The sequence below is a fragment of the Anastrepha obliqua genome, chromosome 2, assembly GCF_027943255.1.
Source record: "Anastrepha obliqua isolate idAnaObli1 chromosome 2, idAnaObli1_1.0, whole genome shotgun sequence".
In the NCBI taxonomy this organism is placed as follows: domain Eukaryota; kingdom Metazoa; phylum Arthropoda; class Insecta; order Diptera; family Tephritidae; genus Anastrepha; species Anastrepha obliqua.
Window position 1 is genome coordinate 133,797,139 of NC_072893.1, and position 27,197 is coordinate 133,824,335.

The 27,197-nt window shown below is 37.8% G+C and overlaps 1 protein-coding gene across 2 annotated transcripts in view; it reads left to right on the forward strand.

Annotated features, from left to right (window-relative positions):
* Positions 1–27,197, forward strand: part of LOC129238027 (mucin-2) — a 79,780-nt gene that overhangs the window by 19,326 nt on the left and 33,257 nt on the right. Inside the window, exon 3 of one of the 2 annotated variants that reach the window (XM_054873060.1) lies at positions 11,656–11,681. The exons of the other annotated variant lie outside the window; for it this stretch is intronic. The gene's annotated coding sequence lies outside the window, so the exon portion shown is untranslated. The remainder of the gene's footprint in view (positions 1–11,655; positions 11,682–27,197) is intronic. 2 annotated transcript variants of the gene reach the window in all.

Sequence of the window (27,197 nt, forward strand, 5' to 3'; positions counted from 1 at the left end):
GCAAAAACAACAAAGTTGGTCTGAACTTTGGCGGTGTCAGGTGGAATTTTGGTATCTGCAATCTACTCTCAACCAACAAGGCAGTCTTTAATGTATCGCCGAGGTGCAACTTGCGAACATTCACTACGCGTGCTTAAGTATGCCTATGTGCAATGGTATGTGCAATCGTAAAAAAACAGTTTCAGTTTCGTGCGCGCGCATCCAAACAATTGGTATCCAAATGGGGCATTGGCACTGCATACCCACCAGTCCATACTTGGCAGAGTGCGAATGCACGTGCACGCAGGCAAAGATCTTCTAACAACATTTGGTAGATCGCCTGCAACCTCTATGCACTTGTACGCCGAGTGGAAATTAGCCAGCTGCTGACATACGAGCGCACACCAACTGCCCAACTACGACAGACTCGCCACAAAGTCGCTGCTCCACTATACCGCTACTTATCAAAAATTTTCTGTGATTCCCTCTCTCAACCTTCCGACCCAACAGCATGTGAAGAAATTTCCGGCAGTAATTTATGGACTATGGCACAAGTTTTAGTTTTAAATTCTGGCCTGTTGACTGCCTCTGAGGTTTCTTGGTTTTAGTGGATTGTTTTATTTATTTATTTTTTTTGTTGCAAAGTGTTGCTCTTGTTGTTGTAACAATACTAACGGAAATCTGAGGTAATTTTTATAGCTCACGTTGCGCAAGCTTCTGAGGCAGTTAGTCAAGTAGTTAACGACAGGTGAGACAGTGTAGTAGTGAGCAACAACAGCTAATAATACCAAAAACATTTTTTAAATCTTAAATAGATGCATATGTACGCATGCGCTTGTGCACATATATTCACACAAAAGATAAAATATTTTACAAAACTAAAGTACAAGCAAATGCAACGACAAAATCTCCACCAGCAAATTTCCTAAATTTGGCTAATTATGAAGATTCTTTATAACAATAATAATAATAATAGAAGGTTTGTTTTTCGAAAGTTTTGCAATGACGATGCAACTCACTATAGTTCCTAACTTTTAAGGTGCACAAACTCATTTCATATATGGATTTAGGCATATGTAAATTTACACTCGGGCCAACAGAATATATATTAGTTTAAGCCAGTTTTGAACGCAATGACTTACATTTAAATATAAGGACTAGGATATAAGGAGGAAAATTGTATAAGGTAATATGCCACTCCTATAGTTAGCCTAACTAATTAAACCTAACTTTGCATTGACAATAAATTCCACATCCATACTTTCATTAACCGATCTCTGACAACCATTAGAGATAGAATAAGATGCCTGCAAAGGGGAAAAACTCTTGGCGAAAGTAATATGAAAGCATTTCGTTATGTTTAAAAACAAACTACCATTTCTACACCAGGAGCGAACTTTAACTTAAAAAAAAAATAGCGCATGAAATACAACTTTTCAGTTATTAACTCCAAGATAAAGCACGATGGCCCAAAACACTACTTTTAGAGGCGACACGACAAAATAATGAGCCTAATAATTGTTAACGAATGCCCAGGCAAGTTTCTTAACTAGGATTGCAGGCAAAACTCCAGTAAAGAGCTTAGGGAGATCTGTATTGTATTTTTTACTGTATTTTTAAAGCTGATACGCGATTTTAATTAATTATGAGAAGATAAAAATATTGTTAATTTTGCTAGCCGCTCTGAGTTTCAAAACTAATTATTTATACTAGACTTACATAATAAAATTGATAACTAGTCTTTGAGGTATAGCATCAAAATTATGAAATCGTAGATCTACCACTTTAATCCACAAAAAGGTCTTATCTGTAATACACATTCAATCAGTCAAGGTAGTCGAAAGCTCGGAGATAGATGATCATTTACTTGGATAGCCAAATATTTAACAAAAAATATAAGTTCATTAGCTTTTAGCTTAAGAAAAGTAAATTAAAATGAAATACCATTAGCGTCTAAGTTATCACTTCCACATATTCGCAAATTTCTAGACAAAGCAAATTCAAGAAAGAAAAATGTAGCCAAAATCAAATATGCCGAAAATTCAAATTAACTTACATTAATTACAATATAAAATTATATTTTTTACTTAATAAAAGCATATAAATTATTACCCCAAAAGTAGTTTTACATTTGTCGAGCCAAAAACTCGCTTGAAGCGCAAAATCAACCTGAAATTTTTAACAATCGACGACAGGTTATTATAATTTGGATAATTTTATTTTTTTGTATGCGCGTACTGAATAAACGAAGTATATATTTCGTTGCGTCAGCCATTGCTTGTGCCTGGTAGACAGTTCGAAAGTGATGAGTTCGAAATATACAGAATGTCAGTGTTAAGCCAAACACCTGAAGTTTAAAAATATGATGGGCCTAAAGCTTTGAAATTGAATGCGTCACACTATTGAATATTAAGTATTCAACAAGAGAAAAAAGAAAAGAGAATAACAAATAAGGACGATTTCAGTTCATATCAAACGACTCAAATACTAGAATGCGCCAAAATTTGTCCAGAAATTTGCGGAAAGCAAATAGACTTGAAACCTTATTTGCATATTGATTAGCACCAAATTACTTCAGAAGCATACAACTTTGAAACTGAGATGAATATATTGAAATTAATGACAGATCGGCGAATTGGTGCTGCAGGTGGAACAAAATGCGTGTGCCGTGAAGAAATTCGTTTCCATTAATATCATTTTGCAAAAACAATTTCCAAATTCAAAGAATTTTTTAATAAACAATTCCATCTCAACAGAGCAAGAATTTAGAATTTTCGAGCATTTTTTTCTTATTTTTAGTAGTTTTGGTTCGTATTATTAAACCAGTTATTTTTAGATTAATCCAAATGCATGCAACATTTACCTTCCCACCCCTCCAGCCGCCTGTTTGCCCAGCAAACACGTAAATGCGGAAACCTTTTATCTCTATTTAAAATACAATTAAAAATATTTTTTTCTGTTGCTGCTGAAAATGAATTGCGATACGTCAAATTATGTTTTGTATGCTGCTACTTAGGACTTCGCATTATTTGATTGGCGCATTGAGGGCATTCGGTGAATGCCGGAATGTGAGCGCATGCGCCATTCAAAACTCACAAGCACGTATAAGTGGTACAGTGCGCGTACTTATCTGTGCATGTGTGTGAACGAGGGCAATATGCAGCACTGAACTGCAAACGAACGAATGCCTTCTTGATGGGTTTTCTAAGTATCTTTGCAGTTGGGTGAGAAGTAACGGCGGCACAGTGCACCAGCAGAAAGAGAAAGGTTTAACATAACACCGAAAAAATACAATTTTAACAAGCATACCTACATGCACACATCCATACACACACGTAGTATTTATTAGCAGTTTTATAGAGCTACTTTCATGGATTTGGTTCACAATTGGTGCTAATCACTTTTCGGCCGCCTCACTAAAAAGTTATGACCAATATTAATGGCAAAAATAAATTTTCCATTGTAATACATACACACATCAGCAAGCGCATGTAACAGTGCATAAAAGAACATAAAATGAAGTGAAGACCTTGGGTGAAAGAACGGCCGAAACCATTAAATCCAGCAACCAAACCGGAAAATTACATTAGAAAGCCGATACAAAAATATGCCCACATACAGGGTTGGCCATATTAAACTGACCCATGTGATTATTAAAAAAATATGGAAAAAGAAACATTTTTTTGTGTTTCATTGTGAAAAACATTTAATTTAGTTCAAGGAGATTCGTTTACATCACTTTTTGAATATGATATCGCGCAAGTGGTCGCCCTTAGCACGTATTTGGATATGTACAGGGTTGGCCATCTTAAACTGACCCATGTGATTATTAAAAAAATATGGAAAAAGAAACATTTTTTTGTGTTTCATTGTGAAAAACATTTAATTTAGTTCAAGGAGATTCGTTTACATCACTTTTTGAATATGATATCGCGCAAGTGGTCGCCCTTAGCTCGTATAGCGTAATGTGCCCGTTTTTCGGCGTTTTCCATAGTTTTGGCCAGCGTCTCGGCCGATATGGCGGCTATTTCCCGTCGGATATTGGCCTTAAGTGCGCCTAGTGTCTTTGGCTTGTTGACGTAAACCTTAGATTTCAAATTACAGTAAAAAGTTATAGGGTTACTCAATGGGTCAGTTTAATATGGCCAACCCTGTACATGCACATGTATACATACATACGCGTACATATTTACGTACATTTATGCTTTTGTATATGCATGCCAACCTGCGATTCTCGGTGATTTTATCGCCAAATTACAAAACTGCGGAATTTATTTATAAGTCATTTCTCGAATTAGTTTCCTTTGAATTATGGTAATGCGGCTTTTAATTTTTGTTATTGTAAATTTCAATTAAATTCAACATAAAGCGACTTCTCTTCTCAAGCGTCGGATGGTTGGCTCATCGTTTCTCTGCCCCTAGCATGAATCTCGACGCTTACAACCACAATGGCAATATTAATAATACATGGAGCAACAAGAACAATAACCGCAAAAGCAATTGCAGTTAGATTCCGCCTAAGGCCGCCTCGCGTTTGGCTTATCTTAACAACATCAAATTAAGACCTCTGGTCACAATTACTGATTGCAGCAGCCAACACTGTTGATCATCAGCAACAAGAACAACAACGGCAGTGAACAGCAGTAGTTGCTGCAAAAAATTGGCAAGCAACATAGAAACAATCACACACTTATCTATACACATACATACATATCTACATAGACACAAACACACAGTTGGCAAAGCAATGGTATAGCAGAAGAAATAAAGACTATAATGAAGCCGGTTCTTGAATTGAGAAATATAGAAGTAGAAGTATGTACATATGCACGTTGGTAATGGAAACAATGGAGAAAAGAGGCGTCTAGGCAGCACGGAATAGTTGTCGTTCCAGTCGATACGGCTGGCGAAAGTTGACTGCCATCATTTGCAATTACTAAGCGTCATTAATCAGGGCCAAAAGACTTTTAGCTCGAAGTAGAACCAGCGGCGTTAGCAATAGCAAAAAAAACTATGGTGAAAGATTGATGAAGAAGTCGACAATGCAAAAGAATTCTACGTAAATAATTGCGGCAAGATTGTTGCATAACCACCATCTGCTGCTTTTGCTGCTTTTGCTGCTTTGGCACTCAGTGGCGCGCCACAACAACAAAAGAAGTGCGCTTCCCAACAACCCTCTTACACACTGAGCCAAGCGTCACCGTACATTGTCGTGAAAGTGAGTGCGAACGCGTCTAACCGCGATATTGCGTTGCTGACGACGATCAGTTATAATGGAATGGCCAGAAGTGGTCTCTTGGCTTGGAGATGCTCCCCGGTTGACCGACGGACAACCAACAACGGATTCAGCGTATCGGCTAAACAGCAAACTGATTGTTTTCCTATGAGGCACGGTAGGCGAATTTGTGAAATCCACCAGAAAAAAATTGCAAAGAGTTTGCTTAAGAGCTTAACAATATTGTAAGTTGGAATGATCCCGGGGTGAGATTTTCAGGGATTACTAAAATTCGCAAAAGACGCAGTCTTATTACAAGATGCCTACTATAGAGAAACGTAAAGGTCTAGCTCGATCTGGTACCACTAAGGACCAATAGGTCTATGTGATTGGTGATAGATCTATGCGAGGGGCTGTTCCAAACTAAAGTGTAGTGATTGCATGTCATAAATTTTACACCAATTATCGTAAATTTAACGCAGTTTATTGAAGAGTGAAAATTGAAACGCAATCTCTTACGAAGGAAAGAAGTATTAATCATAAAATAGGTAAATCCACAATTAAAACAGAGCTCCGCGTTTTGTTCAACATTACCCCACGATAACTCCAACTTTCATCGGCAATCTAAGCCAAATCATCATAAACAACAACACAGATAGCAGCGAAACAAACAACCAAAGAGGCTCGAGGGTGCGGCGTCATCATAGTGGGAGCACACAGTACTTGTGAACAAATCGCACCAATGCGCCCGAGTTCATCGAACTCAAAACCAAAATAACAATAATAATTGTGGCGACGTTTGAAACACAACAATGAAATGGCAAAGTCTGCGCCTTTGTTGAAAACATCGCTTCAACTTTTGCTACGACCCGTTCGCAATACGTACATTCACGTGTAATATTATGCGTGAGTGTATAGCTGTAATGTGCAATGAGATCCTGCGGGCGTGCGTCCTTCAGCAGCGCCAAACCACTTTGACAGGTTCGCTTACAATTTATGGCACTCTTAGCTTGTGTTGCAAGTATTGTAATAGCTACTACACACCACTACGTTTCCTGCATGCGTTCCAATTATCTACCTTTGAGTGACCTTGACAAGGGCAGCTATCTTTAACCTGTTGCTTTGCTAGCGCCAGCTTGGCGTAAAATTTATCAGATATTTACTCCTGTGCGAGAAATATTTTTACAACTTTATGGGCAATGCGAGAGCAACAAAAGCAATAAACTACTTATATATGCAGCACAGCGGGAAAAAAGTAAAAAACAACTATTAAATGTGACTTAAAACACCTCGAATGTTGGCGGCTGATCACCGGCGACTTGCTCGGCTGCGTGCAACTATTGAGCAAAATGCGCAAAATGAGTCGAAGCGACTGTGCGCTAGCTGTTTAATCAAATGTGTGTGTACGGAGGTACGTGTGTGAGTGGGCCTCTAAGCGCGTGTATAATTTTGCCACTGGGATTGTTGGGGTCGGCGGCAGGCATTGCGCAGTAGTGGCTCATTAGGCGGGCATTTATTGTAATTTTTTTATGCTAAGACTGCATATCTTTATTTTTGATTGTAGAAACCCCTTGTTGAGGGCCATTGCTAGATGATGATGGACGCAATATCTTACCATTTACAGCAGCAATAAACTTAAGTCCGTGGAGTATGCCGCAGCGCCATTTAACCGTTCAGCGGGCAGAGCGCATTCGCGTGTTGTATGCTTTTTCCCTTTGCCCACTTTTCGCATGTTGTTTATTCTATGTACATCAATAGGCGCACCTGCATTTGCAATGCTACTGCGAAATGTTGTATGTTGCAACACTTTGTATTGGAAGTAAAGCAAGAGACAGCCCTGGGCAAATCACGTTAGTTATGCAGCGTGTCGCTCATGCTTTTGTATAGCGTGAGTAGCGCCGTTTCTAATGCAACTTGCTACTCGAATTTTATTGAAGTGTGATTTATTAAGTGCCACAAACGCAGTTTTACCATTTACTTTAAAGTTAAGAGTTGAAATGCACTTTAGGTTGGAAATAAGCCCAGAATAGTTTTTAAATATTCAAAAAGACCCATTATCACTTCAATGTATGTATAAATATTATTTTACTACTCTGTGAAATAAGCCCACTATTGATTATTAAAAGAGTATTTTTCATGTTTTTTATCCACACTGGTTCCACAATAGCAGATATCTTTTCCTCTCTAGCTCCAACCACTCTACCTCCAACCACTCTAAAAATCTAAAAAGCCTTGTTACCAGACAATCGGGGCACACCCTATTCTGTGCAACAAAATACTTAGCTAATTTGCCCAAACATTGGCAGCACTAAAAGTGAAATTTGATTGAGTTTTAATTTATATAAATTCATTCAGCCTCAACGAGCGACAGCTCACGAGCTGCTGAACCAAGCAGAAATCAATGAGCAATTAAAGCGTCGGCAGCGCATGGAAAGCTGCAGACGTGAGACACAAATGGTTTTTAGGTCAATTTTGCAGTGGAATAGCAGAAGAGAATTTAACAAAAGTTGTGGCAAATAAAAATGTAAATAGAAACTGCAAATTACAAAAAAAACAATAACTACAACACCTAAAGTATTAAATAGAAGGTCGCTTTCACATCAAAAAATGCGCCCGATTTTATTACTTGTATTTGCATCAGACTTATTACTGATTAGTAGTTTGTGTGAGTGTATAACTATGTATACAGTGCCTGAACATGAAAGTGAAAATTATAAGCAATTTTCGCAAACGAATTGGAGATTTAACATAATTCCAATACTTAACGATATCTTTGGCCGTAAAACTTTTACTTTCTTTACAGAAAAAATTAAAGAAAGAGCAGTTTTTTGTTTACTGCATATTAAAAATATAATATATGAATATAAGTAAATTTAAGTAAAAGTATTGTGCCATAATTCCTCTAAACTTAAAGCAAATGAAGCAGTAGACCTCATACCGCGCTGGGATTCGCCACATTTATGTTTCATTAGCGCTTTTGCAGCCACACAAAGCGACTCATTAAAAGCAAAGAGCAGCTTAGGAAATGTTCAAACAATCATATTACACATACACACGCATATACCTAGATTTATTTCTTTTTTTGCATGAATAGGAACCATTTCGCTCAGTTTCAAAGCATTTGTGTTGACATTTGATGTGAAATTTGCAGTTTCTCGTGAAAGTGTAGGAAAACAAAAGTAAAAATGCCGCTTTGTCATTCAATTTTGGGTATTTGTTGTGAGAACATACAAACAAAGATGTATGTACATATGTGTTTATATATTTACAGCCCAATAAAATTGTTTAAGACGTTTACGTTTATGAAGTGCAAAAAAAGCTAGTTCGGGGTTCCGAGAAAGCATACAGTGGGCCTGACCTTTTTACGTTATCATGATTCACATGTTTACAGCTACAAAAGGAGTATTTTTGCTAAGCACTGCAATAACAGTTTGCACAATATAATGAGAAATGGAGAAATGCCATACTGACCCAAAAAATGTAGATGGGAGGCCAACGAAACTGCCTCAACCCATGACAAAGTACCAGAAATATCTCACTGTTCCAAAATACATCTTAATTTATTTTTATTTTTACAATATCTTAATTTATCTGCTTTTATTTATTTAGCTGTAATATTTTGAAAAATATGCCCTAAAATATAGAAATGCTAGAAGTGCCAGCTGCTAAGGCTGTCGAGCTCTAAAAGCGATAAAAGTAACACTTTACAAAATGTGGTGGAAAAGTTTATGCTGTTGTGTATTTTGAGGATGTCGTTGGTGCATCAAACCAAAGCTTTGCTAGGGGATGTGCATTCGAGGCTTTTTTAACAACTTTATTTATTAAAATTAGTAACCTTAAAACTAAAGTAAACTTAGTGAGTTGGGAGAGAAAACTCGAATGATACGTACAAAGTCTCTAAACCAGCTCTCAGCCATAAAATTTCAGTAGTATAATATTTATGGAATAACATTTTCGTAACTACTGAAATAATTTTTTTTTTTTTTTGATGCAGGGAAAAAGGGAACAAATGCGATGCATATTTTATTGAGAAAAGCGTGGTTAAAAAATACAATAAAAAAGAAAATGATATAAATTATACGTTTTCGTGATTGTTTTTCAGCCAATAGTAACCTTTTTGGAGACGGTTTTCGCCACTGATTATCGATCACGAATAACGTAGACCTAAGTAGTATATATATAGTTCGAATAGTGTATAGTGAAAGCTATGTTTGTCTAAACATAATTATATTTTTCCTTATTATTCTTCCCAACTTCTTATATGAAAGCTAACGGTTAGTTAAAATTTGATCTAACTTAAAAAACTCAAGAAACTACAAGTAATTGTAATTGGCGTGTACATCATTTGTTGGGTGTTTCGCCGAGCTCCTCTTCGAATTTGTGGTATGCGTCGTGAAGAGTCTTTCACAACACACAAATGGAGGGACCTAATGGCAGATGTTTTGTATGAGGAGCTTTATAAGTAACTTATTTATAGATATTTATTAGGATTGAAATTTCTCTATTAGGTTTGCGTTTGCTTTAAATCCTCTGGTAAATGTGTTGGATAAACTATAGCTCAAAAATGGAAAACATTTTATTTTATGCACACTTTTATGCCTCACTGAATTTCCATATATATTAGCAATATTCAATAGCCTGCCATTTATGGCATTTATAAGTACAATTTTTGCATAATAAGGCAATTTGTTGTGTTTTTTGCATATTTTACAGTCTGCTTTTAATTATTTGCTCAAAATAATCGTGAATTGTGACAAATATTACTATATAAAATTTTTTGCATAAAACTGACGACGAAATCACTCGAACCTTTAACAGCAAAAAAACTGTATAAAAATAATAAATAAAAAAATAATGTTTTGTATTTCGAAAAAATAAGCGAAGTTACTTTCCGGGTTGGGTTAACTGCAAAAGGTTGAATAGTTGCGCGAAAAAATATATACCTGCAAATGAAAATACAATAAAATATTACGACTTTGACATAAAATGAAATATAAATAAAAAAATTATATTAACAAAATTAATTTTAAGCGCTGGTTATAAAAGTTAATTCAATCAAAATTTAACAACACCTTTGGCGAACCAACCACTTTTTCCCCCCACTGATAGTTTTGTAAATATTCAAATATTTATGCAAAACTGTCGCTTTTGCTAACAAATATTACTGCTGATTAAAAAGGCATGCCCGAAAATTTCAATTGCAAGTTAAACTTTATTTACTTCTCAACATTCCGCTGTTCATAACTTCGCAAGTTCAAAGAGTTACAGCTGACCGCTTTTACAATCAAATTAAATTACATATTTCGTCGAATTGAAATATTTTTCATAAAATTCATCAGCAGTTAAATACAAATTTTGTAGCAAAAACTTCAAAATAGTTAATAAATATGCATCTATGTCTTACATTCACAACCACAAAGGCGGAAGTATCCAGGTCCCCGAGATTCATGAAAAATTCAATTACATTCACTGCGGCTACGAATAATTTTCACAATTTTCTTGTGACACCGCACAACAGTCGAAATACTAATTAAATACAAATCATAACAGATTACCCAATATTTGACGCAGGCTGCGCTGGGTTGAGAGAGCATTGCAGCTGCTACTGTCACCACAAGACACGACCAGTTCGTAAAGACATAACAAAATTAGGGCAAAATGCAAATACGAGTATGCGCCGCCGAACAGAGTGGAATGTATTGTGAAGCTCGGCATCGTGGATGCGCGCATTTTCAATTCGGGTGCCTTGTAGGACCGCGCAATGAAATCGAATTAACGCTCAACCAGCTGAGACAGCAGCGAGCTCGCTGGACGTCACAGGTAAGTAAGCAGCTGAACGGGCGGCGTATACCACGAAATCAGCCACGACATGACAAGTGTCTTACAACTCATTTTAATTTCATTGCGCTTTGCTTATTCGCTTCAAATTTTGTTTTAACGAGGCCAAACTAGCAAAAGGAGGTGTGCGTTTTCATGTGTGCATACAAAGGTTTTAAGACATTTGCTTTGACTGTATGGTGTGTGCGCACATTTCACAAATGCGGTTACAGAGTGAATCTCGTTATGCCGCCGTTGTCGATTTCGTCACACGGTAAAATATGACGGTTAGGTGAAATATTTCGCACGCATTGCAATTTAAGAAACATCTGCAAGCGCAGTAGATTATAGAGCTGCTCTATCTAAATCTAAATCCAATTCGTTTGCTCCAATTCCGAGGGACTGGTGGCGTAAATATGTATATTTCTGCGCGCGTTACTAATTTATTATTTTTTTGTTTTGATTGGACTTCAGGCTAACCCCATTCATTCACTTTAAATAAATGTTTGGTTCCTTCTTACCTTTGTATAGCTTACATAATCACCGAAAAACAAACAAAAATATTCAGGTTACTGTTAAATAAAATTCCATTAATAAACTTACTTTACGATGCTAAAATTCTTCCCTTCTCTTCTTTTTTATAGATTTTTAAATTCTTGTTGTGTAAAAGGTAAGTTCAACAACAACATCGCTGCTCGCATAACTGCTAATTAGATACAACTACAAAAACACTTAGAGGTGCCATAAAACACGCTATTACTGGTAAATCAGTTGCGATAAACGTCCAATCGGGCGATCGGCCAATCGACCATTCGTCCAATGTCCGCGTTATGGCAGTCCCGCTCATACAACGTACCGCCGCCTACCCGTCGCCGCTTCGAATTGGCTGGCTGTTTAATATTCGAGATTGGTGATTTAGATATGTGATCGCTGCTTGCTGGCTTGCTTTGTTGTTGCCTCTCAACTATTTGTAATACACAATTCAATACATTCCCAACAACAAAAGCAACAGCATAAGTATGCAGATAATATTGAAAAAGTGGGAGACCTAAAGGTATGCACATAGTAAACGTTCATATAATTCAAGGTCGCTATTTCACGGGTCGGTAAAAAATTGCGTTGTAAGGCAAAAATTAAAATGGAGGAGTATCATGAAAAATAGCCAATTCTGGCGTTGAATTTTAAGTGTATTTTCAATTATACAACCAAATGGGAAGCAGTTGTAAAATACTAATGTACTGATCCCGAGTGAGTAGAATATTTAATATTGACATAGCAGACAGAAGGAGTGTTTGCAGAAAGATCCGCCTTCAGTTTTTTGTTTTTAAAATGCAAACGTTCTTCTCAAATTTGGTTTACCCGCATTAAGGTTGTTTGATGGATAGCTAATTTAGTAAGATTAATAGTGAAATTTGAAAAATTGTCTAGAAAGCGCAAAAAGCTTCTAATTAATTCAACGTTTCAAATCAAAGGTTTCACGATGAAATGTGCGATATTTAAGTGTTTAAGAGCTCATTGTGTGGTGGAAATGTGGGCAAGGTTATATTGGTGTTTTGGTCATACTAGCCAGCATTAAGGAAGTACTTATTATGCCTCAAAAAAATTTAAAAAACTCAAAATCGACTTTCTCTCTCTTGGTTTTGTTCCTATTTGGGGTCAGCCCACCTTGTCCTCTTGTGCCAGGTTCCTTGTCCTACGTCATCACATCATTAAGATGCTGCCCTTTTATGCTCCTTTGTATCGTATTTAGCCTCTAGGTCTTGTTGGCTCAGTTATGTCCATGACGATGTGGTCTTTGTCATTTCGCCTTATGTGCCCGTACCATCTTAGCCTGCTTTCTCTAATTTTCTACAAGATTGGTGCAATTTTAATATCTTCTCGTACCTTGATGTTTTTCACTTTGTTCATGCGCGTTATTCTTGTTGTCCAGTGAAGCATTTTCAGACCCCATGCATCTTCTGGTTGTGCTTAGTTTATGTCCGACCCAACATTCCGACCCGTACAGCACTACTGGCCTCACGCAGGTTTCGTACATATTTTCCTTATTCGTTAATGGCATTCTCCTGTCACTTTGACCACGCCGTAATAACTCTGTATGTGGCATCTTCATCTATGTTTCCATTTTCGTTCACGATTCGTCCTAGGTACTTGAAAGTTGTTGTTACTGTTATTGACTGCCCATTAATAAAGGGTTTTTCAATAAGGGCGGGTAGATGTTGAAATGGAATAAAATGGCGTTTGCTGTGTGGCACGTAGAGCCGTCCTACTGGAACCACATGTACAAGAAGAAATTGGAAGGGCCACCACGTCTACCGAAAATAGGGCGCAATGCGCGCAACGTTTGCGTTAATGAACACTCATTTTGATAATAAAGTTTTATCATTTGAACGTGCTGTTCAATCGTGTAACTTGCCATGATGATTTGGCATAAACAACTGAGTAATAAACAAAAGATTTGACAGATGTCACCAAAACAAAATGGCTGCCACAGGGCGCCAAAATCGACCCGCGCTAATTGAAAAACCCTATATAAGGGGCCTCTCGATAGTCTATTTCCTCTTCACCCCATGTGCAAACATTAAAGAAGTATTATGCCTTAGAACAATATAAAAAAACTAAAAATCGATTTTAAGAAATTAAATCAGTCACGCATGTTTAAGATTTCGCCAGTTTCAAGTCTCCCTTGCTAGACTCCTCGGTCACAGTCCCAAATCGCGGTTATGAATTTCGGTTAGCTGCGGCTCTTCCAACGTTACGCGAACGCAAAATTTGTTGCCGGTTTTTTCGTTGCCACTGTTATCGCTGTTGTACTTTCTATCGGCGAACTTTTACAAGCGGTAACCTAAACAATTGCCAATAATAATAATAATAAATGAGTAAAAAACATATAAGATTCGTTTGCTTGTACCTGCCGTTATTGCATGCTGCATGCAACGTGCCAAACGTAACAACGGCTTAATGGCGGCTCTGTGTCAGACTGTGCGGAAAATACGCCGTTATAGCACAGCGAATACAGTGCAGCATTTACATTGTTTTTGTATGCGTACTTTTATTTACATTTCGCGCCTATCTGCTTGTATCTGTTTGAAACAGGTTGCAGCGGAACGGTACAGCGCGGAGCGGTGCTTAGTTGTACGTGTTGCATGCGATTTGCCGCTATGGCCCGCAGAACCGCACACGTAACCAAGCGGAAGCGCAGCAGTGCACAAAAATGAAATAACGCGGTGTAGAAAATTCCAGCGCAAACCGATTTGGCCAAGCATTAAAAAACTAAAGATGCGCGCGGCACCATCAAATGTTGGTTAGTGGACAAGGAAGCCGAAATACTGAAAGTGTCGGCAACATTTTTGCTGAAATTTTAGTGCTTAATCTTTTTGGAATTCGACCGCTGCACCGGGAAGTGGTCAGAAGTTAAGTTGTCACTGCCACTTTCGTTCACTTTCTCAAATGCGCAGCTACACGATGTGCAACTCTCCAACCAGGCGCTGGCTGCGATGGAAATATTTGTGGAAAACCAACAAATGAAGAATGGAAAGTTAGCAAAGTCAAAAGTGTGTCACTAATTACCAAAATTCCATTTTCAAAACTGGATTTGTCCAATTTTAAAATAAAAAATGCTAAACAACACACTTCATAGCTATGCGCCACAAGTTTTCTTAACCCAGCAATTGCAATACTATTTCGTGCGCGATACGTGCCACCATAACTGGTAGGCCAGCTTTTCTAGGCAAGCAGCCGAACAAGCCAAACTAGCAACATGCCAACCACTCCGCCACCTATCTACTCTACCATTCAGCCAACCAAGTGTCCGTCAATCCAACCAGCCAAGCGTCCGTCCGTTCATCCATCCATCCATCCATCTGTGTGTCCATCCATCCAATCTACCAACCAAACACCCAATAGGGGCCGCACGTACATGCAACGTAAATAAATTCAACAGTTGTTCAAGCGAGGGGAATCGTGGGGGATGGATAGCAGCAATGACAACAAAGTGACGGCGAATTGGTTAGTTTTCGATTTTCCTTTCTGCTAGAAATTTACCGCGGCGCGTGTGTTGCACCAATCGAGTGCACAGGTGGTCGCAGCTGCTGCTGCTGTTGGCCAAAACAGGTTCTGGGCCATAAACATAGAAAGGAGCCAGCGACCAGGAAACGGCGTAAGACAGCGCGCTCAAAAAGGCAATGAGGCAGAAGAAGAAAAACAAAACGGATACTACCAGTGAATTTTCAGCCAACTCGGTGTAGCGTTCCTCAGCCTCAGGTGCACATACGCAGTGTAGGCGCAATGAAGTAAAACTGCTGAAAATACGAGTTGCTATTTTGTTTTAAAAATTTGGCTGATTAAAATATACGTAAAGCCATTGAAAGACGCACTGCCATACAAAATTTAGTCGCATGAACTTAATCTGCTTATCGTGTGATATGTACCTACGTATATACACAATAAGTTTTTTTTTCTTTCTTGAATTCTTTCCATTTCATGTGAGCGAGTATAAATAAGAAAACTGGTTTTCATGCTGCTGTGATTCTACTTTACGCTTCATTGTATTTTGCTGACTGCGGCAGTAAGTTTGTTTATTTTAATAATACCTTTGTTGTTGCCTTTCATATAATTCTATCTACAGACATATATACGTGCTATGTAAATACAAGCCTACAAACGCCATTAAGTATGCCCATTAATATAATATATGCGTATGTAAGTACTCACTTAAGTCGATCGTAAGACGACCTCATTTCAAGGTCGAAATTTCACACATTTTATTGTCATCTTTTGATTGTTGTTGCCGTTGCTGTTGTTGCTGATATGGTTCTAGCACCTTCTATGCTTAATAAGTGATTTTTATTTATTTCAAGTACATTAATATTGTGGCTATTGCCGCTTGGTATTTGCTACTGGTTTCAGGTACGCAATGTGATATTGTTTTATTTCACGTACATGCATGCATACATAGTACAATAATACATTTTTTACTTAATATTTCCCTTGCATTGTGTTGAGAGTATGAAATTCCAAAGCAGTAAATAGCAAATCGCTTGTTGACTTTCGCTTAACTGAGTTACCTTCAAAGCTGCCGACAAATACTCAACAAACAAACTAAGTAGCAAGCGAGTGAAGAGGTAAAATTAATAGTAAAAAAAAGAATAATGAGAATTAATTAATCAAAAGTAGTTTTGTTTACTCAATTGAGCATAAGTTTTCTTGTACTGATTTCAAGAAGTCTGTTCGCGGCGAAGTGATTGTGACAATTCGATTAATTAAATTATTCCATTGATGGCAGTGATGGTAGAATACCAGTTATTTTTACAAAAAGTTACTTGAAAGACAAGAAGGGGCACACTTAAGCTAAAAAGTAGGCGTACTGCGCTCTTGAAATATTACTTTTAAAGCTTTAGCTCTACGCCTCTCCTCTGATGTGGTTTCTTTGAGACCTATGTAGGTCCATGTGCGCAATTGTTACGCCTCTACTAGATGGGGCCAAAAGCCGAAATAAGTACATACTTTCTCATCTTCACTGCAGTGCCGATTCTTTTGCCAAGGCATTGAGTGTCTTTTGGCTGCGCTACTAATTTTGATTGCTTCGTCTAATCACCCTAGTATCCCTTTTCTGTTAGAAAACTTATAATGACGCCACATCGATTCGATACGAATTACTCGAATGGTGAAGGAAAGGTGTTTCCGTAAGCACTAACCCGCAATCCTGGCAATATTAAAAAAAAGTAAGCATGAAAACCAAAAGGTGTATTCAGATATTTTAATATGGATAAATAACTATTTATGCTTATCCAAGTATGAACACTTCTCTTCCTACAAAGAGCACGAATTAGCTAAAAGTTTAATAAGTAACAAAAAATCTCGGTTTTATGTAGACTAATCCGCAGTGTAACATGGGAAACCATCAATATCTTCTCACTTGAACTAGGAGGCAAAAAATTAAGTAGCATAGATTACAAAACTCAAAAAGATTACAAAAAACTAAAGTATTCCCATAACCACCTCAAGGCAAGTGAGAAGGCGGATTGGCAATCGACTATTCGTAATGGAATGGAATGGAACACGTTAGTTGATTACCACGGTTGCTGTCCAATTCGACTCATTCTTTTATAGAAACTCAACAAGTGAGAGTGACGTCATTGCGTGTCAAATCGAATATTTTAATCCAGAACTTGGTCGATAATAGTTACAGAAACGGGCTACAGATAAGAGAACATTCCCACATATTCCTCGTTTACTCAAAGAACGTCATAGCTCAAAAAATCAAAATTGCAAAAGCCGCTTCAAAATTTAAAATTTACCATGGCTTCCTAAATGAAAGTAAAGCAATATTCTTCTCAGAAAATTCTTCTTCTATTAATAGATATCGCTAATTTCATATTAATCTAAATATTTATTTTTTCGATTATGCCACTCTTGCAGCAATTCAGCTAAATTTACTTGTAAATGTTTTTGCATTTGTATATGTAAACGCAAAGAAGTCTCGCTACGTAGCTATAAATTTGAAAAGTCAAACAAAAAAGTACATTACGCCCCCATATAGTTGCATGCAACTAAATCATGTTGGAATTCCACACATGCAGCTGTCGCTTGTCACTTTTGGAATGTTTTAACAGTAAATGTTGCAAACACACTCGCATACGGAGCTTGCCGTTCACTAAATTTGTTAAAAAAATATTTCGAATTGCTTTGTTGTTGGGTTACATTTAATAAACTTTATCAGCACTTTTATTGTGGCAGTTGTTTTTTTTTTCTTTTTTATTGCCAGATTGTAGTTGACAAGTTTATCACTTTGGCACAATCAATGCTAGTTGCTTCCTTTTCAATCTGTGCTTGCAATTCTGACAAACGGCAACAACAGCAAAACCCAAAGTGAAAAAACGCAAAGCGGCGTCACAGTGTGACGGCGATACGCGCATTTTGCGCCTGGTGTACCCCCTTAAAAATTTGCTACGGTAAAATAAAGTAGTTTGTTTTGCGCATTTTGAGCAAAAAACAGACCACAATTTACAGTCACCGAACAACTTTGCTAAAAACAAAAAATTGTTTGTGAAAGTTTTCATTTTTTCACTTGCGAAATTTCTAATCTAATAACAACTGGCTGTCTGTTGAATGCCACATCCAAAACTTAACATGTGTATGTGTGTGAGCACACCATAAGAGCGCACAAAAGACACCAAGCCCTGCCGAGGAACACCACTAGAGGAGCGCACACTTGTGACGCGACTGACTGGTCGGTCGCCTATCGGCGTGTTGCATCATTCGGTTTGCAACAACTTTCGCACGTTCGAAGCGATAGAAAACAAGCCACAAATAGGCATCTGTTTGCAGGGGTGTGTGGTGTGTGTGTGGTGGCAGCATCAGTAACAAGCAGACAAGTGGAATGTGGAAAGTGGCAAAGCCAGTATACAACTTTCCGTCGTTGCAATTTTGACGCGCCCCACAGCAAATATAAATCTAAAAAAGTCCTCTAGCCAAACCATGTCCATGCTCAGCTACGTACGTACAGACAAAGATACAAATGTGCGTACGTACATTTATGAACAGGTCGTTGAATGATTGCAATTTAAACGTTGTGTTGCAACCCATGCAATTCCAACAATTTATAGACAATCAGCGCCCGACTCCTCACCCAAGACTACAAAAACACGAAATGACAACTTGGCATTTCTAACACTTGCGCCTTCCAAAATAATGGCAATTTATTAGAGGTAAAATAAAAGACAACAACCGCGCGTCCATGAACGGCACTCTTACATATGCATTGTACGCGCAAAATGTGCATATGTGTGTTTGTATAAAAACGAAAAGTGAAATTTGTTTTGCTTACTGCAGCGTTTGTCAATTTTTTGCGAGACAATTATTTGTTACGCGTCACGCTAAGGATGTAACAAATTAGTGGAAATATTATAAAAATATGACTTCTTAAATGGCCATAGAAAAATATGTAATTTTAAACGCAACAGCGAAGACAAATACGCCTATTCCTTTTTTCAAAAAATATTTATATAAATCCACTACATAATTTAAATAATCGTTACAAACCCAAAGATTTTCACAGTAGTCCAAAATTGAACACTTCGATATCTTATTTCTAGAACAAACAAAATATTTAAAGCTTTTACAATCTTTATAAAAATAAAAAAATGTACCTTTTCCAAACTTGGGTATGCATCCTTCCTTTGGTCTCCGTATTATGCGTGCCATGCTGCTAGAATTGAACGAATCCAAAAAGTAGTCTCACATTTTGCGTTGCATAATTTATGCTTCTCGAATCCTATCCCTACCTAAGAAGTGCGATGTTTATTGCTTGTTCTAAAATCATTGCATATCAGGAGAATAAACTTATCTTTGTCTCTCATTTTCGATTTAATCCGTAGTGCTGCTGAATGTCTCGTGCTTCTTGATATTCCGGCCAGAGCTCATCGTAGTTCTGACTTTTTCTGTGTTGGTCTCTCAAAATCTTTTTAGACAGTCCAGTCCATGGATATGCATGGAGTTTTGTATCGAATGAAGTTTTGGCTTAAAAATAACCTAAGCGAAGCTTAAAAATTAAAAACAAATAAAAATTCACGTGTAATTTCTTGAGTGTTAGTAATAATAATAATAAAGTGGCGCGTACATCCCTAAAGTCTGCTTAGGTCAAGCTTCTTCCATGATTTATAGTGTGCTTCTTGATATTTTGCTACAAATCAAGGTGAAAGCTTTCTCCGAACGGAAGATAGATTGTTATGACAGCATTTTTTAAGCAAAAGTACACTCCGGAATTCTACTATTACTTGCCCCGAGATTTTAGTTGTGGCACAAATCTTTTTTTCATTTCATGTCAATCACATGTGAATACTATCAAGAAACTATTTAATTTATATTTAAAGTGCATCGAATTTAATTATATCCATTCACCACCACGATGGTATTGGCGGGATGGCATAGTATAGCGTTGTAGTTGCAATTTTGTGTTCATCGCATAAAACTCTTTAATTAAATTAACCCAGAGTGTGAAAAAGCAATATATGCATCCACATTATCAAGGAATCAAATTTCTGTATTCGTGCATTTAAGGATCGGCCACTCCAGGCTAACCCATGAACACCTTCTTCTGTCCACGTCTACTCCCACATGTCCTTTCTGTAACGATCAACTTAACCTTATACACATAATAGACATCTGTGCAAATTTAAATGCTAAACATGTACCTATCTTTGGTTCCAAAAACCCCTCCGAACTTTTGAAAAATACCACAACTTTAACATAACCTTATAATTACCAAGCACCGAAGGCCCATGCAGCTAGTGTGCTCTTTTTTTTTTGTTTTTAAGTTAGTGTAATATTTTATATTATTCTAATAAATAATAATAGTAATTAAATTGCATTTAACAATCAACATGAAAAGACAACGAAATTTAAATAACCAAACATCACTCGCAAAAAAGTGAAAATAAACTGCCGAAGACATGTGAAGTAAATTGAAGAAAATTGAAAATTCAAAGCCGTGCTTTACAACTTTTACTTTTTCAGCTGATCCAACTGCTTTTAATATCGATGTGGCATCAATATTGTCGCCATCAACCAGTAGGCTGAAGTGGTATGCTGCATGTGGCAGGTGTCATTGACGCTGTCGTGCGTCACCTTCAACTGCTGAGTGTGCTGCGAACTGAGGCGTTTTTGCAGCAACTGAAAAGCGACTGCACCAAACGCGCGGCAGCGATGCGCCGTAAAGTCGCAATAAAGCATCAAGTGAAGAAGACACTGGTAAAAATGCTTCGAAAATCTCGTTTGTCACCGCTTACTGCGCGGGTCAGCAAGGGTCATTGATCGCAGCCTACCAGCCAGCGGTGACCAACAGCCGTCAACTGATTGCTTGCGTATTTGCCTACAACGGATTTTGAGCTGCGTCACTGGAACTCTGTTTGGTGCATGCACGACCTTTGCTGGCGTTAATCAATTTTTTAATAATTACTTTCATTCATTTGACGCAAGTAGCTCTCAGTATTTGTGTAAGTCAATTACACATTCCCTCAAATGACGGCATAAATTACAAGTAAAGCCAAAGTCGGTAAGAAATACTCCATGTTAACAAAAATTAAATATCTATGACCATCTGGAAGAGACTTAGTAGAGAGGGCATTGTTGACAGACGTATTTGGTTAAAAGCTGGTTCGCTGGAAGCTACTATAAAGCATTTTTTACAATGTTCTAAACGACCTCATATAAAAATTTCATTTCTGCATTCCGCCATAGAAAATTCTCAACAGCATTGAAACTAGCATTAGCAATGGCAACAACAATAGACAGCCCGAATTTTGTAGCGGTGCAGTAGTGGTTCTTCCCAGCTTTTCTGGAGGTTGACGATTTTTGCGCCCAGTTGTACCACCGGTGTGTTGCAAGTAGGTGCTGGAGCTCACATTGCAGTTGGGTGCAATTGAAGCGGCAACGAACGTGCTGCCTCTGCAAATGATAATAGCAAACGGCAACTACCGCTATTGAAAGATTACTTAATGCCAAAACAAACATAAGAGCGTCTGCGGCAATAAGGAATGGAAAGCATCTAATAGCGCGGAGGCATGCAAACAGCACAGTTGCAAGCGGTGCTCCGGTTGTGATGCATTGTTGTGCCGCAATGCATTATCGCTGTTGCATGTTGCAAGTTCAAACCTCAAGCGGAATTCTTCCAAAGAAATAAATGTAAAGCCGTGACTTTTGCAACAGATAATCATAACATTTCCGGCTATTGTTGTTACTCTATCTGCCACAGGGTAGTTTTTCTTTCTCACTCTTGTGACTTCTTATTTGTTGTTCACATTTCGAGTCAATGTTGGACGTGATTAGTGGAAAATTTCGTACTGTCGTTAGAGGGCAAGGTGCACGAACAGTGGAATGTAGCACGTCGTTTGCAACAACTCGTTGTAGAAGGTACACAGATAATGTGGCAAGTGGTATTAGTTCTAAATTTTACCAGCGAAAATGTTTGTTGTTTAAGAAATGTGTGTTGAAAATCCACCGTTGTAAGCCCACCGAAAAGAAAGCAACAATTCAAAGTTTAAACAAAATTGCCAAAGGCAAAATACACAAAATAGCGTAGCAAATGCGTGACAACTGTGTCAATGTGTCAAGCAAGCATACCGCGAAAACACTAAAACTCCCAAAAGTGTAGCCAACGGCAATAGCAGCCTGAGTCTCAGCAACGGCCAGCTTCAGACTCGCTGCCAACGCGAAAACTAATATTGCCAACATTGCCGCCGGCGGAACAATTAATAAAAATAGACACACACAGACGTTTGCATTTGGAATGCCGCTATTTTTTATCGGTGGACGCAGCTCAATTACCATAGCAAAAACAACAATAAACAATAATAAGCAAATAACAACACAAAATTTAAATAAAACAAATTCGCAAAATGAAATTAATTTGTACAACAAGTGGCAATCAATTTTCATAAACGACAATATCAATGGCAACAACAGTTGTGTCAAGCAGGCCGCATTGATAGTTAGAGCAACAGCACCAACCACATCCCCAGTATTACAATAATTGAGATGAGCCATTGCCTCGCGCTTGTCCAGCTTAACATGAAGTATCAAAGAATTAAGCTTTGAGGTGAATCAATAAATCTGCAAGGCTAGCTTCCAAATAAAATATAAAACCTTTCGTTTTTGAATATTTTGAATATTTTGAGCCATTTAATTGATTTAATGAATACGCCATAGACTTGAATTTAAGCATAGAGAATAAATTTAATTTCCTAAATACGAGCAGATGAGATTTTCAGGAGTTGTTGCTTTGCGATAAACACCGAAATGGCTTTGTTGATTGCTGGCCTAGCTTCTGTTAACAATACATACACATACTTATAGGTATATTCCACTGCAGAACTGGCGAGATGATTAATAAACTTGAAAGGCACACTTAAGTCAAGCTCCAGATTTTTCGGCGTAATATAACAGCTCGAAAATAACCCCAATAATCCACAGGATCGGCTATTCCACTGCAGAAAATGTAGCCAAAGGGAATTGAAAAAAACAACATGGGAAAACAGTATAGAATTGAAGGTTCTCAAGGAATAAGGGTAAAGAAAATAAGACAAAAGTTCGAATAGCTAAAGTAAAACTTCATTATTTACCCAAATGATGTAACGTGCTTAATAAGCGGCACTCTTTCTCTATTTGCTTTCAAAAAATATTAGAAAATATTAATGTTTCAAAAAGAGATTTGAGTGAAAAGTCATTCACACAACCCGTTTGAATAATATTCGTTCGCGCCACAAAACATTTGAACCCAGCGTTGATGCATTGTGCAACATTGCCTGGAAAATTTATATCAATAATGAAGTGGCTCGTTTTAAAGAGGTCAAATGTTATATAGAAAGGCACCTCTTAATGCTGCATACCACACCCCAATAGACTTTGTCCGAATTGGACAAGGAACCAGAGTCACTTGGAGTATCGGTAAAATCGAAATATAAACTGATTTTCTGGAAAGCTGGTGAAAGTTTTACTTCATTTAGTAGTGCCATTTGCCCCAACTCGTCAATAAAAAGTAAATTACCTAACAAGCTAACTCTTATTTGTTGGAACACTGCCCAGTGAACTCAAACGATTAAGATCGCGTTAAATTCATTGAGCCCACTGCGATCACCAAATTAATAGGACTATGAATAAGTTCGTGCGGTTTTACAACAGATGGCGTAACTTGATTATTATTCCATCGATCCACATTTCCAAACATTCATTGGAGAGCTACTGTCGTAAGGCACAAACGTCAGTATAAGTTTTTTATTTGAAGCGTAAACAACAATATTTTTACCACACTTGAAAATGTCGAATTTCGTGCCAAATAATGTGTTTTTGCGGGGAATTCTTTAATATGAAGAAAAAAGCAGCCGAAAGTCATCGTATCTTGGTGGAAGTTTATGGTGAGCATGCTCTAGCTGAGCGAACGTGCCAGAAGTGGTTTGCACGCTTTAAAAGTGGTGATTTTGGCTTGGAAGACGAAGAACGCGAGGGTGCGCCGCCAAAGTTCATGGATACCGAATTGGAGGAATTGCTAGATCAAGATCCGGCTCAAACGCAAGAAGAGGTTGCAAAAACTCTGGGAGTTGATCAATCAACCATTTCCAAACGTTTAAAAGCCATGGGAATGATCCGAAAGGTAGGCCATTGGGTGCCGTATGAATTGAAGCCAAGAGACGTTGAACGCCGTTTTATGGCATGCGAACAACTGCTTCAACGGCACAAAAGAAAGGGTTTTTTGCATCGAATTGTGACTGGCGATGAAAAGTGGGTCCATTACGACAATCCAAAACGTCGGGCAACGTATGGATACCCTGGCCATGCTTCAACATCGACGTCGGCGCAGAATATTCATGGCCTGAAGGTTATGCTGTGTATCTGGTGGGGCCAGCTGGGTGTTGTGTATTATGAGCTACTGAAACCGAATGAAACGATTACGGGGGATGTCTACCGACGACAATTGATGCGTTTGAGCCGAGCACTGCGAGAAAAACGGCCGCAATACGCCGATAGACACGACAAAGTTATTTTGCAACATGACAATGCTCGGCCACATGTTGCACAAGTGGTCAAAACATACTTAGAAACGCTCAAATGGGATGTCCTACCCCACCTGCCGTATAGTCCAGACCTTGCGCCATCCGATTACTATCTCTTCCGATCGATGCAACATGGCCTGGCTGACCAGCACTTCCGTAATTACGATGAAGTCAAAAAATGGATCGATTCGTGGATTGCGGCAAAACCGACCGAATTTTTCACAAAGGGAATCCGTGAATTGCCAGAAAGATGGGAAAAAGTAGTAGTAAGCGATGGACAATACTTTGAATATTAAATTTGTAACCATTTTACGTCAATAAAGTTTCAAATTTCGAAAAAAAACCGCACGAACTTAAACATAGTCCTATTATTAGAGTAATTTAACTATTTTCTAATTTCCTCATGCGGCATCGGTGCACTTCAGCGCGGCGCAGATAGTAAAGCAAGTTTCAAGTTATCTCGAAGAAATATGGCATACAATTTATAATACTCGTAAAATACCTGCGGAAAATATACACATCTTAATGACTTTGGATTTGTTACCACTGTGGCCTTTTCTCACCGTTTAATTCCTATGAATATTTTTTATTGCAGTTGCTATTTTTATTTTTAACATTTTTTTTTCCGCTACTTTCGGTCGGGCGTTTTAAAACGATTTTGTTTCATTTCACGCTGTTTTAAGCTAGCAGCTCCAGCAGTTAATCTGAAAGCACCAAAGTGTTGTCAGTTGTTGATTGCGCTGCAATTCAGCGGCGAACTGAAGCATAACAATGCAGAGAGTTTAGGTAAATCACCCAAGTAATGTATGAACAATCATATGACTGTTTAAAGGCTGGCGGACCAACGTCGAACGGCGGGCGTACAAACGGGCGGATTTCCGTGCTACACGAGAGCAATGCGGCCAATAAAATGCGGCATGGGATGTAGCGATTGTTTTATGGCCCACTACTTGCACGGTGACCCTGTGCTAAGCAAAACGGATATGTAAATGGGTGTACATATGAAATAAACCAATTCATATTCAAGAATGTGCATGCTACATCTCGTAGCAGGCAAATAAAATATTTGAAGTAGAGTGTCGTGATGTGTAAGTAGCCCGTTTTCTAAGTTTTATTTCAATGTGAATAATTTCAAGTTTTTGGATCTGCCGTACTAGTATGACCAACATTTTGTTGTTGGTGTTGTAAGGAGCTCTAAACAAAATGAATGACAGTCTTTAAAACACAGATCAATTTAATGAAATAATTTACGGCTTTTAACTAAGTATTTAGCTTTGAGATTTTTCAGCATTTGCAAGTCCAAAAATCTTGAAAATGCTCTTGGCTGCACACCTTTTCATAAGTTATGCATATTATACTTATATATACATATGTATTTAAGTGTAGCATGTATGTAAGTATATAGAAGAATGTATGTTATTAAAAATCAATTAGTTCCAAATTGCCAATGTTCACGTTTTCCAGGATATTTTGCCTTACTTCGTGCATACATGCATTTCCATGTGCAAGATCTGTCGCAAAAGTTCCCAGTCTGCCTTTAGATCTCAGTAACCAGTGGCACCATCTGGAATATTATGTCAAAATTTCATCACATTTACTTTAATATAAACTGATTTTTCGCATCTAATGCAACAGTACTTTTGAACATTCGGTTGAAAAATAAATGATTTCAAACTCCGAGATCGATTCGAGAAGTACCAAATGGTGCAAAAAACGTACACCTCTACTTCTGAGTGGGTTATAGAGAAGGTCAGGAAGTTTTGGAAGACGAGTTACCGGCTGTCTAAGATCTATTGTGATCGCAAAAACCTTGAAGTTGTGCGGAATACCTAAAAACGGAGACGAATTCTTCATTCCATTACATTGAAATTGAACTAAATATATTCCGTGATTCCTTTCAACGTTTGGTGTCACGAACTCGTCGTGTTTCACCAGATTACTGTGCTGGAGCTGGCGCTTTTGATATAATGCGCATGCTCATCCCTCAACATTAATAACGAACTTTTTGGCCAAAAATGGCATTTTATCTATCAAGAACTATCCGTATTCACCTGACTTAGTTCCATGTGGCATTTTTCTGTTTGGAAAATTACATTTGACTGTAGAAGGCAAGCGTTATGCAAACATTGAAGACATTCAAACGTCGACGACCACCATCATGAACAAGATTTCCAAAAGCAAGTTAAATAACCCGTTTGATAGGCTTCCATGCATAGAGTCCGAAGGATACTTACTATTTAAATAAAATATTATAAATAAACTTTTCATTTTTCCACGCAATTCTACGCTAGTTCGGCAACTTTTGCGATAGACCTTGTAGGTATGAGAAAAATATAAGCTGGTGCATACTTTGAATTCCTTGCATTAATACATTTTAATTCATAATATAGTTTTCTCTACAGTCTTTTTCTGCATTTTTCACACAACACTTGGCAGCCCCATTGGTATGTATAACAAAGTATAAATGTTTTATGCTCGTTTTATTTGTATTTTTCTTTTGCAATGAGCTCATTTTCAACAAGTATGAGTTTACTTTGGCTCTTTGGCGTAAGGTGAACCGCAAGTTGCGGTGGCGGCGCACAGCCAAGTCAAACGTTGCGTCTTCACGATTGCAAATAGCAATATTCTAGAGTTCAATGCTC